We start from the raw sequence: 13,946 nt of genomic DNA on the forward strand, positions 1-13,946 counted from the left end.
TGCTAGGTCACCAGGGAACTCTGCTTCTTCTTCCCCTTTTTTTTTTTTTTTTTTTTTTTGCTTTTTAGGGCTACACCTGCAGCATATGGAGGTTCCCAGGTTAGGGGTATAATCGGAGCTGCAGCTGCCGAACTACGCCACAGCAGCTCAGAATCCAAGCCTCGTCTGCAACCTACATCACAGCTCATGGCAACACCAGATCCTTAACCTACTGAGCGAAGCCAGGGATGGAACCTACAACCTCATGGTTCCTAGCGGATTTGTTTCCACTGCACCACGACGGGAACTCGTCTTCAGTTATTTTTTTAAGAGTTTTGTGTAATTCCATCATTTGTCTTTTTTTGGGTATAACTTTACAACCTTTGATCATTTATCCTTTTTAAAATTATTATTAATAATATGACTAAGAATAATCCTGAACATTGACTGTTCACATTATGCCAGATACTATGGTAAGTGCTTTACATGCATTGTCTTATTTAAACTTTACAACAATCCTAGCTTTGAGGTGAATGCTATTAGCCTATTATTAGCCCCATTTTACAGATGAGAAAAGTGAGGTTCAGAGCATCAAAGTGATTTGCCCCAAGTTCTAAAGCCAGAAATGGAAAGAATAACATTTGAATCCAGGCAGTCTGATTCCAGAGCCTGCAAGCTTTATCTCCACATACTAAGTGAACTTTCTACAAAAAGAAAAACAGATACACACAAGAACAAAATAGAAATCATGCCTAAACCTTCCATTTGGAGAGAACCACTTAGCAGCTCGATAATCTTCCATTTTATTTTTCCTTTGCCTTCTTCACTTACCAAAGGTAGCACGGACATTCTCTCACATCAGGAGGCATATTTTCTGCTGTGTTTTGAGTCCCCTGGACATATATTACTGGAAGCTCCACCCTCACGATCAGACAAACCAAGAAAATACCAGGACGGGATGACAGTCGAAACTGGGAACAAAGATTAAATTTGAAGGTCTGCTCTTCCCTTGGATTGTGACAGAGCCTCATGGTTTATAAAGAGAATAGACAGGTTACAAGGCATCAAATAACCAAAGAGGAAGGAAATTTAAAGGAGCAGAAGCAACTGTAATAGGACCGCAAAGTCTTTGATGCCCCTCCCATTAAGGGGCGGGGCTATGTTCCTTCCTTTACCTGTAGGCGGGCTTGAGGTGGCTTTGACCAATAGAGAACAGCAGGAATGATACTATGTGACTTTTGAGGTTGGGTCATAAAAGACCATGCAGCTCCTCCTCGGCTCACAAGAGCACCAAGCTGCCATGACAGAGGTCCAGCCACCGGCCAAGGCCACCATGCTGGAGAGGCCACCTGGACGCACTCTGGCAGAGAGTCCCAGCTGAGCCCAGCATTCCAGCCGTTCCTGCCACGATGCCAACTCCAGATGCTGAAGTCACCCCAGCCTCTGAGGCTCCGGGCCAACATTGCAAAACAGAGAGTAGACCTTCTTACTGCATCCAGATGCCTGATCCACAAAGTCCATGATTCTTTTTTATGCATGATAAGTGCTCATTATTTTATGCCACTAAGTTGGGGATGGTTTGTTTCACAGCAATAGACTCTGGAAGAGAATCGAGTACCTGAAAATATAGACTGACTTGGAGAAACTTAGAGCTGAGCTCTGTCTGGGTCATTCTGCTTGCATCTGGGCACCATAGACCAAAAACCCCCTAAAGGTCCTGACAGACCTCTGGACCTGCCCTACCCAGACCTCCAGCAGGAAGGAGGCTAGGAAAGGGCATCAAAATATAATCTTCAAAAGTTGGCTTTTTGTTTGTTTGTTTTTGGTAGCACCCACAGCATGCAAAGTTCCCAGGCCAGGGATTGAAGCTGAGCCACAGCAGTGACAATGCCATGCCCTCAACCCACTGAGACACCAGGGAACTCCAAAAAACATTTTTTTAAATGTCTCCTGTACCAGTATAGGATGAACACATGTGGAAAATCCATTGTGCTCATTAGGGAGGGGGCCAATAGGATGGCAAAGCTGGTCCAAGAGGCATGTAAGGACCCAGTGTTACCAGGCACCCAAGAGGGTCAGTATATAATTGCTGGATGAGATACAAAACTGGGAGGCTTCTGCAGGGCAAGAGAGTGCTATTCTTGGGGCTTTCTTTGCTAACAGAGAGAAACCGTATCCACCTCTACCAGACACAGATTTGCAAGTTAGCATGTCCACTTTAGAATCTGGACCCTAAGGAATAGTCATACGAGAGTCCAACAAAGGCATGATTCCTTCAAGAGTGAAATCGAAACCACTTCCAGGCTGGCCTGTGAGTCGAGGCTGAGGTGGGACACTGAAAGGGCACGGGGGCCTCCACTTGCCTTGCTCTTGAGTTTTTGGCCATTATCCTTTGGAGAGTCCCGGTACCACCTTGACCACACACCTGCCAGCTGTCCTTGGGACCTCACCACCCCTCCTTTTAAACTACTCCTGTCCTGTCATACTGAACTTGGACATGCGTCTCTGCCTCCCTTGGGCCACTGTCCTCCTGGAGACCTCGGGCTCCCAGCCCTTCTCCTAGGCCCCCAGTCCTCCCCTGCCCCCCTCAGCCCTGGGCCCTCAGGCTTCTCAGAGACCCACTAACAGATGCATGATTCTGAAAACAAAGCTTCCAAATCACGAGGAAAAAAACCTACTATTAATATAGATTTTGATGGTTAACATGCAGGTTTGTTCCCTGGCCAATTTCACATCCGAAATACTTCAGGACACCAAAACCAATCTTTGGTCTCATTTTGCAGAGGCCTATATCAAACAGGTACAGGGCAGGCCAAGGAGGTGGATCCATCTGAAATTCAAGCAGGCCAAGCAGCGAAAAGACTGCAAAAGCACAATAATAGATAAATATGTTCCGGCATCTTTGCAAAGCAAAGCGCTCCGATGTGGGTGGGGGTGTCTTTCAGGAACTGGATGCTCTGTGAGCTGAGGCCTCCAAGTAAGACCACCTGGCCACAGGCCTGCTTTTCTCGCTGCCCTCGCCCACCCTGGGGGCTGCTGCTCTCCGACAGCGGCCTCCTGGTCTCCGCAGGTCTCATCTCCTGATACTGGGCATTTTCTGCCCCCTGCCACCCTCACCCCTCCAGGGACTTCAGCCCTGCAGACGGCACTGGGGTGAACCATCCACCACACCAGGCCCCACCCAAACTCCAGCCCGTGCCCCTCTGTGGGGCTGCCCCACAGTTCTGCCAGGGACTCAGCCAAGCCCAGCAGGTCCCAGGCTGTGCTTCCCAACAGTGGAGTGTGGGGAGCCTGGCCGGTCGAAAAGGGGGGCCTTGGGTGGGGGGGGCACCAAGTCAGGGGATTATATAGACTTATAGCCCCATCACTGTAAGAGAGGCACTTCTCACGTCGGCTCGTCCTCCAGCTGAGCAGGTCCCCAGGAGGGAAGCCACTTGGCCAGTGTCCCCCAGACTCACCGGAAAAGCATCCTTCTGCTTAGAAGTCTTGGAGCGCAAAACCTTGTGGGGGCAGCCACGCAGGTTCAGCCATTTCCTGGGGGCAGAGGAGGCAGAGGCGCTGGAGAGGAGGAGGTGTGGAGAAGGGTCCCTCCGAGACCCCCTTTCACCCCTTTACAGGGAATAATCCGCAGCCTGGGAGGCAGAAGAAGTGGGGGTTCATTTGCTGGGTCAAGCAGGCTCAGCCAGGCCGTTGTTTGCCTAGAATCCCCGGGCAACTCTGAAAGGGCCCCGTCCCACCAGACGCCCTCGGGGCCCCTCAGGGAGTATTTCTTGATAGGAGGCCCCCCCATGTCCGGCAGGGGGCTCACATCCGGCTCTGCTGTTTCTACTCCCTTCAAGTCTGAATTCCCACTCGCTTCCTGCCTCTCAGCTGGGCCTTGGCCTTGGGGGAAATCCTTTTTCTCAAGCATCCTCCAGGCGTCCCAGGACCCCCTCTGTCTTCCCCTCCCCGATAACCTTGCCTTCTGGGGCACCCCTCGCTTGCCTCCCCTCCCCCCTCCGCCGCACCTGCCTGGGGTGACTTCCGCTCCCTGGACGGGGTCTGAGAAGGGCTTTCAGCCCCCGGCGCTTCTCTGGACTCAAATTCCCAAGCACTTGCAGCTGATGCCCTTAACCTGACAAAGTCAAGGCTTCTCCCTTCCGAACCCGGCCTCCTCCACTGCTTCCTATGTGGGTTACTGCCCCCCACCCCCATCTCCTCTGCCACACCGACTGGAAATCTTGGGGTCACCATGGCTAGCCTCCTCCCACTCCTTCATTTCCTGCAACCCACCTGCCAGCCATCCAGGGCGCATGCGCCCTGCCAAAGCTCTCCTGCATCCCGCCCACCCCCTTCTCCATTCCCGTCCCTCCCTTTGGCCCCACGTGCTCTTTTCATGGTCTCCTTACTGGGGTCCCTGCCTTGTCTTCATCCTTTTCTGGTCTTCGCGTCTTCCGCTAGACATACCTTTAAGTACGTCGGGTCTGGTTATATTCTTCCCGAGTTTTTCCGTGACTGCGATGCCTTTGGAGTAAGATCCAAGCGCCCCACCCAGCACTCAAAACCATGTTCTCTCTGAGGCCCGCTCCCCTTTTTAACCTAACCTCTGGCTCTCCTTCCGGGCAGGCGACACACTCCACTCCCCAGACAGGCCTGACACTGCCCGGTTCAGTCCTCACTCCTGTGTTCTCAGCCTCAAAGGCCTTTGTCAATGTCAGCTGCTCAAACTCCTACTCCTACTTCCATGCCCAGCTCGAAAGGCCCTTCCTGCAAAAATCTTCCTGGGATTCTCCCAATTAGAATCTATCTCAAATTACTCTGTTGTCTTGCTGCCGAAACTCGGCCTCTGTGCACCGGCAAGGAATTGAATCACGGAGACAGAGTTCTGGGGAAATAAGAAGAGCGTTATGGATTTGCCAGGCAAAGGGCGCCACAGCAGGCTAGTACCCCCAAGACTATGTCTTGCCCTGGACGGAGCAGTGCGGAGTCTTAGAGTTTTCAAGGAGCAGGGCGTGATCAGCTGTGGACACTCTTCTGATTGGCTGGTGGTGAGGTCAGTGGGAGTCAGCATCATCAACCTTCTGGTTCCAACCAGTCAGGGGTCTCTGTGGGCAGCCCGCAGTTAACTTCTTCCACCTGGTGGGGTTTCAGCGTCTGCAAAACAACTCAAAAGACAAGGCTCCGAACATCACCTATAGTCTTTGAGGAGCTAAAAGTCCTCGACTTTGTTGAACGGCTAAAGTATTATTTTGTCTTGCTCTATTGTTTTCCTTCCTTTCTGCATTTTCTCACATGTCCAATTAGGTTTATTTTTTCACTAAAGTTTTTGTTTGTTTGTTTGCTTGCTTTTTTTAGGGCCACACCCATGGCACATGGAGGTTCCCAGGCTAGGGGTCGAATTGGAGCTGCAGCCTACACAACAGCCACAGCAACACGGGATCTGAGCCGTGTCTGCGATCTACACGACAGCTCACGGCAACACCGGATCCTTAACCCACTGAGCAAGGCCAGGGATCGAACCCACAATCTCATGGTTCCTAGTTGGATTCGTTTCTGCTGAGCCACGATGGGAACTCCTTGACTAAAGTTTTCCTATAGACAAAAGCCAGGTGGAGGCTGGGGGTCTGTTCTGTGAAGGTCCCCTAGGGTCTTGCTCAGTTATACTCCCCAAATCACTGGTTTAGCTCATTAACGTTTCTCTATATTTGTCTTTGTTAGAATCACTTGTGAGTCTGGGCAGCCAAAAAGTCCAGGGCTGGGTGTTAATGCACCCTGATCACCCCTCAGGCTGCATCCTTGAGGTCTGCGGCAAAACCCTGCAGGGGCTAGAATTCCAGTGGGAGCCAAGAGCCTGCAGCTCGATCTGCACAGACGCCTTTGTAATAGGCCCGATAAACGAGCCAACTAACTGTCCTGACCATTAAAACAAAATGAGTAAAATCATAACTTTATGATAGTTACCAATATCCATTGTGTGAAGTCATTATGCTCACATGTAGATTCCGAAATGATACATGAAGGTTCTAAACAGATGAAATGGAAAGGAAAATTCAGGATCTTCGTCACCCTAAGGTTACCTGTCACAGCTTCATCTGCACCTGGACTCAGTGTACATTTCTTCTTTATTTTTTAATTTTAACTTTTTATGGCTGCACCCACCGCACACGGAAGTTTCTGGGGCGAGGATGGAGTCCGAGCCACACCTGCGCCCTGCACCTGCAAAGATGGATCCTTTAACCCACTGCGCCATGCGAGGGCTGGAACCTGGGCCTCCACAGCAGCTGGAGCCACTGCAGTCAGGTGCTTAACCCACTGTGCCACAGCGGGAACGCTGGTCTCACATTTCTTAACTGTGATTCCTTCTCCTGGCCTCTGTTACCTCCAGAGGCAGGGACGTGGCCCCAGACATTTGGTCGTGGTGGAATTTGAAGTCGTGCGGTGCAGCAGAGCACGTAAGTCGCAGACAGTCTGGTTTTGAACACTGGATGCCTGTGGACAAGTTCCTCAACTTCTCCAAGGCTCAGGGGCTCCATCTCTAAACTGGGAGAATAACTGCATCTACCACCGATTATTGGGCTCTTGGAAGGGTTAAAACGTGTATTTTTTGTTCAATGCGTGACACACAGAAAAGAGTAGTGATGGCGTGCTTGTCACTCTTCTGACCAGCCTGGTCCTCTCTGAGCTCCAAAGGACAAAGGACTAGGTGTGCTACCTCCTGAGCCTGGAAATTGCCTGGAAGCACTTGGAGCCTTCAGGGTGGGAAGGAGCAGCCGGGATCCTCATCATCTGGCACCATCTCCCCCCCGCCGCCCCCCCCCACACTGAGTTCCCACATCTTTTCCACCGAAGGACCAAAGAGCAGAAAGGGTTTAGGTCCCAATATCTCCGCCACCCCAGGACACTTGCTAGTTGCCAGAGGAAAGCATGTCCTCACAAGGGACACATGTGCTGTACCCACCTTGACCCAGCCACACGTCTCGGCATCATCCCTGGGGCTGGGGGGGCAGCCAAGCATCCTGGGTCCCCACCTATGAAGGCTTCTAATCAATCAAGTCTAATCAACCCTGTACACTTAATTTCCAGAAATAGATGGGAGAGAGGAACCCTTGGGAACCACGGGATAAACTCAGAGGGAGGAATAGTCTCAAAGCCAACTGGCCCGATCTCTTAAAGAGTTAGCGTCATGGGAGGTGGAGGAGGGGAGGTGCGGGAGGCGATGAAACCCTACTGGAAATTAAAAGAGACATAATCCGCCAATGTCATATGTGATCCTTAATTGGATGTTGGTCCAAAAAAACAACTGTAAAAGATATTTTGGAGACACAGAACTTGATGATGAACTGTGTATTAGATGATGTTAGGGAATTATTGTTGATTATTGTTCATCGTGTTTGGTGTGATAATGGTTTTTTGGTTACATAGAATTAATCTTTATTTTTCTGGATGTCTATGCTGATGAATTCAGGGCGAATTGTCACAGGGTCCATAGTTTACTTGGAAATGTTTCAGAAAAAAAATACTTGTTTACATATAAGGTCAATACGACAAAATGCTAGTAGTTATGAAATGCTAGTAGTTATGAGCCCAGGCAGGGAATAGGGAGTTTATTGCACTAGTCTGGCAATTTTTCCCCGTGTTTGAAAAATGCCATCATAAGAAGCTACAAGCACCTGGAGGGTGTGGGGAGGGGAGAGCCCAGCACGTGTTCAGCTCTTGTAATCCCCCCGACCAGAATATAAATGTCTGGTCTCCTTAGAGGGTGATTGATCCCTCCTCCCACGGAAGGACCCAGCTGCCTGGCATTCAGAAGCAGTGGTGTGTGCCTTTGTGGGAAAGCCTGTCCCTGACAATCCACAACTTCTGCAAACTGCCTGAGGACAGACTTGCTTTCAGGGAGAGCTTGCATCTTTCACTGGGGATAATTACATCTGGAGCAACCTTTTTAAACAGAAAGCTGAAGCAGCTGTCATTGGTCCAACCATCTCTCTCCTTCCTTCCAGAAAAGGGAGGTGGGAGGGAGCGGGGAGGTGGGGAGGAGGGAGAGGTGGGGGGGAGGGAAGGGGATGAGGGGGGACGGGAGGGAGTAGGGAGGGCTCACCTTCACTGCTGAGTTTTCTCTAGGACCCCAGAATTCCAGGAGGGTGGGAGGGAGGGAAGGTGGGTATATGGTCCACAGAGCCGGGTGTCACTGCTAGCTAGATTCAGCTGGGACCAACAATAAACCAGAAGTTTGGGGGCTGGGGCAGCTTGGAAAGCCTGGCCACTTCAAAGCCATTTACTGTGACGGTCTAGTCCTAACTGAGAGCCCAAGGCTGCATCCAGCCCACTGATGTGTCTTATTTGGCCCTCCATGGCAGGGATACGTGTTTAAACATCAAACCCACTTTAAAAATTAAACACAACACACATACTAAAGCACACACATCACTTGCATGGACTCAAAACACTATGTAATCAGCCCCTCAAACTTTCTATGTGCCCCAAAGGCAATTGTTTTCCACACGTTTATCACCATAGCTTGATTCGTTTTGCCTGGTTTTGGAGGTTCTATCTGCGCTTTTTTGTCTGGCTCCATTCGCTCAGCATAACGACTATGGAATTCTGATGGTGGTGGTGTGTTCATTGTTGTTGCTATATGCTGTTCCACAGTGGGAACACACACGGTTTATTTATCCACTCTCCGGGATCGTGCGCATTCCAATTTGCTGCTGTTATGACAGTCCTGTGACAAGCCTTCTGACCCATGCCTTCTGGTGAGCCTGTGTGCGTGTTTCTCGTGGGTATACACCGAGGAGTGGAATTGCCGGGTCAGCAGATGTGCACATGTTCAGCCCTATGGTGCTTTATAAATTTCTCATTACTTGGCAACATTGAGCATTTGAGAGAGTTAGCATAAAAATCAGGGTTACGGCTCTCCTTTCATCACCCACATTCCATCTGTGTGAGCGGCGCTTGGGGTCCCCCACAGCCCTGCCCAGCCTGCCTGGTGTCATCCTCCTGGCTCCTGGAGGCACCTTGACTTTGGGACTCTCAGTGGGAAATGATCCGAGTGTGCTTTTACTTGGAGTCGTAATGAAGATTACTGGGTTGCCTAATTTTCCCCAATGAGGTCATGCTGAACAACCCCAGTGGCCCAAAGACTTTGATCAGGTCACTCCAGTGGGGGGCTGATCAATGGTCTTCTTCCCTAATGGTGCCTCCTCTGCACTGGCACCAAGATGCCTTTTTTTTTTTGTCTTTTGTCTTTTTTGTTGTTGTTGTTGCTATTTCTTGGGCCACTCCCGCGGCATATGGAGGTTCCCAGGCTAGGGGTCCAATCGGAGCTGGAGCCACCGGCCTACGCCAGAGCCACAGCAACTCGGGATCCGAGCCACGTCTGCAACCTACACCACAGCTCACGCCAACGCCGGATCCTTAACCCGCTGAGCAAGGGCAGGGACCGAACCCGCAACCTCATGGTTTCCTAGTCGGGTTCGTTAACCACTGCGCCACAACGGGAACTCCCAAGATGCCTTTTAAGTTAACTTGAAGAAGTTTTTGAATCAACGCCCATCCATGATTTTTAAAAATCACACAATAGAGTTCTCTAGTGGTGCAGTGGGTTCAGGATCCAGTGTTGTCACTGCAGTGGCTCTAGTTCCATCCCTGGCCTGGGAGCATTCACATGTCACAGACATGGCCAAATAAATAAATAAAAATAAAAATAAAGCCATACAAATGACTTAGAGAAAAGGAAATTTCTCTCTCCCTCTCACCCCTTCCCCGAACTCCTGGGGTTCCCTCCCCAGAGGCAACCCCAATTTTCTAGATTTTACCCATTTTCATCAATACCTATTCTATGCCCACACATATACACCTCCTGTCTATTTTCACACAAGCTAGTGCTTTCAGGGTAATCTGTTCTGCACTGTGAACTTTATGCACTCTGCTGGCCCTTCCATGTCAGTACAGATAGATTCTCCTGTTGCGTTTTAGCAGCTGCAGAATTTTCTCTTGTCTTTATGCCCGTCAATTATGTAACCAACCCCCTAATGAGGGATGTTGCGGTCATTTCCAATCCACCGCTATCACAAACTATGCTGTAATGAGTACTTTCTTTATACAACTGTCTCTGCCCCCATGGACAAGCATATCTGCATAATAAATTCTTAGACCTGTGGTTACAAGTCAGAGGGCATCTCCATTTCTTGTTTTGGTCAATAGTGCCAAATTGCCCTTTAAAATTGTCGTAACAATTAAGACTGCCTCTGGCAACACCTGAGTGAGTTACCGTGGACTCTGATAAACATACAAACCCCACAGTTCTGATTTCATTGATCTGGATGTCGTTCATTGATCTGGATGTCGCCCAGTCCTTGGAGTTTTATATAAGCTCCCCAGGGGGATGCTAGAATGTTCCAGGGTGGAGATTTCATTCGCAATGGCTCCCCAGGCCAGCGAAGTCTGCAGTCCTCAGCAAGGTAGAGAACCCCATCGTTTTTGATTCCCACCTGCTCCTCTGCTCTCTTGCACAACGTACTCACTGCCTGCCCATCAAGGCTTAACTAGGGTCCTGCCTCGGGAGTGGTACCCTGGCCTCCTGGAGAGTTGTGTGTGCTGTGTGATGCATGGAGCTGAGGGGCATAGGCTTGCAAGAGCTGAGGTGTTATGCTGTTAGCATGAAAGCTTTTGGTAAGAGTATTTATACTACATTAATTGGCAAACACTACAAACCAAACATTTCCCCCCAGAAAGCCCGTTGTTATCATTGAACAGCCTGTCACCATTTTTTTGCCTCCTCTGCTCACTCCTGGCACCCAGGGACCTGTCTATGCCAGCTCTTCTCATGCTCTGTTATCAGGAGACTTGAGCTCCTGTAATAATAAATAACAATGATGATGAAGATAATTATTTCTTATAGAGCATTTACTGTGTGCCAGGCACTGAAGTCAGTGCTTCCCATGCATTTACGCATTCACACCTTGCAATAACCCTGTGAGGGAAGGACTATCATTACCCCCATGGTCCCTGAGGCACAGAGAGGGAAGGTGACGTGCCCAAAGTCACACAGCCAGTGAGCGACAGCCACGGCAGAGTAGATCTCAGTAAGCACTGGTTGCGTGGATGGATGGATTTTAACTTCCGGAAGCAGGTGCTGGCAGGCAATAGCTGTATAGACAAGGCAGGACCTTCTCAGTAAATTGCAAGTGTCTCTGATGGCTGGTTGTGACCTGCCCGCCCCTCCCCCCCTCAGAGTTTGTATTAGTTCGATGTTGTTATTGCAATAAAGGCCACAAAATTAGCGGCTTTAAAGGCACACATTTATGATTTTACAGCTCTGGAGGTCAAAAGTCCAAAATGGGTCTCATTGAGTTTAAAGATGTCTACATCTTAATCCCCAGGGGCTTTTGTTACTGGCGTGGCAAGAGGAACTTTGCAGATGTGATTAAGTTAAGAATCTTAAAATTTGAAGATTATCCTGGATTATGCAGTGGGCTCAGTGTAATCACAAGGGTCCTTATAAGAGGGAGGCGGGAGAGTCAGGGCAGGATCAGTGAGGACAGAAGCAGAGGTCAGAGATGCGGCCACCAGCCAAGGCATATTGGCAGCCCTTGGGCACTGGAGACAGATTCTCCCCTAGAGCCTCCAGCAGGAATGCAGCCCTGACATGGCAGTGATTTTACCCCCTCAGACCCATGGGGTCCTCTGACCTCCAGAACTGCAAGATAATACATTTGCATTCTTCTAAGCCACTTTGTGCGTGTGTTTTGTTACAGCAGCTCAAGGAGACTCATAGATGGTCACAGGCCATTCCCTTTATCAGAAAAACACGGCAGGTGGCAGTCTTTCAGAGGAGAGCAAAGATGGCTTAGGACATCCTGTATCCCAGACTCTGGAGGCTGAAAAGGGATGGGGCCAGGCTACTTTCTGTGGTTAGCTGAGCTCAAGCGCACACAATGGGGTGGGGTGGGATTGTTGTGGGCAGGAAGGCAGTGATATTAAGCTAAAAGGGGGATCAGAACTTTTCCAAGCTCTGTGGAAGGACTCAGTGAATGCCCCAGACTTGGACACTAGGCTGAAGTCAAAGGTCCTATAGCCTGGGCACAGTGACAGTGATGACAGGAGGGATGGGGGCAGTGGAAAGAGCACTGGACTGGGACTCACCGAGCCCGCCTGCTATCAGCTGGCCCTGCGACCTCAGACTCTTTCCCACATTTTCTCTTTCCCTCAGGCTCAATTCTTCCATGAGTATGAGAGGTTCAAACAGGATCCATACCTCCCACCTTTTAAAAAATGTCTTAAATAGCAGCCTCCTTTCTCCCAATGAAATCTTTCAGGTATGACTCAGGACTTAAGATCATAATTGTAACAACAACGAGCACTTAAATGGGACTTGCTTTGCCCTAGACACTCTTCTTCTTGCTCGGCCTCATAAATGTAAATGGACTTGTTCAATGCTCACAACGGATCGATAGGTAATCACTGTCATCTTTATTCTACAGATGAGGGAACTGAGGCACAGAGAGGTTAAAAAAAAACTTGCCGAAGGTCAGCCAGCAGGGAAGCGGTAAATTCTGGTCACCCAGGCACGCCAGATCCAAAGAGAACTGAGAAGTGGGGTGGGGGGCAGGTTGGGGGAGATCTGGCCAGAGATGTTAAATTGAAATGGATAATAAAGAGCTGGGGGAGGTGGGGAGATGGACAGAGAGGAGGGGGAAAAAAACCCTTGTGAGTTGGAAAGATGATTTTGGAGTCTGGTCTCTGAGAGGTCATGGAGCCGTCCTGGGGTCTGAGAGAGCTGTGGAGTCAGGGGAAGCAGGCAGAGCATCTCCATCACCAACAGGTGCCCAGGGGGTCTCTTGGAGTGGGCTGAGCATGGGGACTGGACCATTGGGGCCACAGCATGTATTTGGGTTACACTTACAGACTCACTGTGGGAAGCAGATCAGATTGATTCTGCCATGGTCAGGCAGAACCTCATCCCCTACTCTTCTCTTTGTCACCCCTCTTCCAGCCCCCTTGATCATTTCTGCAGAAGCCTCGGGTTTCAGGCAATACCATTTGAAAACTGCTACCCTCCATTCCACTGGCTCCTGTGCTTCTGCCTGCGCAGGCCACAGAGAGACCGAGGAGGCCCCCAGCTCCTCCGCCCACTCAAGGTAGCTTTGGAAGGCTCAAGCTTAGACGTCCTCCCTCCCAGATGCTCACATCAGAACTCAAAGTCTCTGTTAAGTGCACATTCCTTGAGCAAGGTGACCTTGCGCAAGCCTCTTCCCTAGACTCCAGGTCTCAATGGCAAAATGGAGCTGATAATAATAACTCTCCTTTGGAGGCCAAGAAGCAGGGCCTCAGAACCTCTTAAGAAAATTAAGAAGAGCCAATATACATTGAGCGCCTACATGAGAAAATGGTTTTGCTATTTTAGACGTCACTGCTTCCACTGTCCTCATTTGACCAGTGAGAAAACTGAGGCCCAGAGAGGTGAGATGACTGATCAAGGACACACAGCAAGGCAGTGCAGAACTGAAGCCAGAACCCAGGCCCTAGAACTGGGCCTCTGCCTCTTCACCCTGACCATGCAGCCCAAGCCACAGGAAAACCCTGCCCTGCGCCTTCTGGGGTGAGTGTCCCTGAAATCCCCTCCTCATATTTTTTACAAAACAAGGAAACCGAGGTTTGGAAGCATGAAGCCACCTGCCCAAGGTCACCCAGCCACTCACATCAGAGCTAGAGATCCAGGCGGGGCTGACTTCAAGCTCGTGCCCCTGCCTGGTCCCTCCCGCAGCCTCCAGATCTCCCACCTAGTGCTTGGATGCTGGCGTTTTTCTGAACCTATCCCAGGCCTCAGCTGGCTCAAAGCAGAAAAAGTTCCTCCTGTAGCCTCTATCAGAGCCCCTCCCGGTCACCAGCGCTTCCCGAGGAACCTCCAGGATGCCAGAGGCAGGAAGCTGCAGAAGCCCCAGCCCCAAGTTGCCCTCCACGCCTTCCAAGGGATGCTCGTCCTTGGA

This window comes from Phacochoerus africanus, chromosome 8, assembly GCF_016906955.1.
Source record: "Phacochoerus africanus isolate WHEZ1 chromosome 8, ROS_Pafr_v1, whole genome shotgun sequence".
Classification (NCBI taxonomy): domain Eukaryota; kingdom Metazoa; phylum Chordata; class Mammalia; order Artiodactyla; family Suidae; genus Phacochoerus; species Phacochoerus africanus.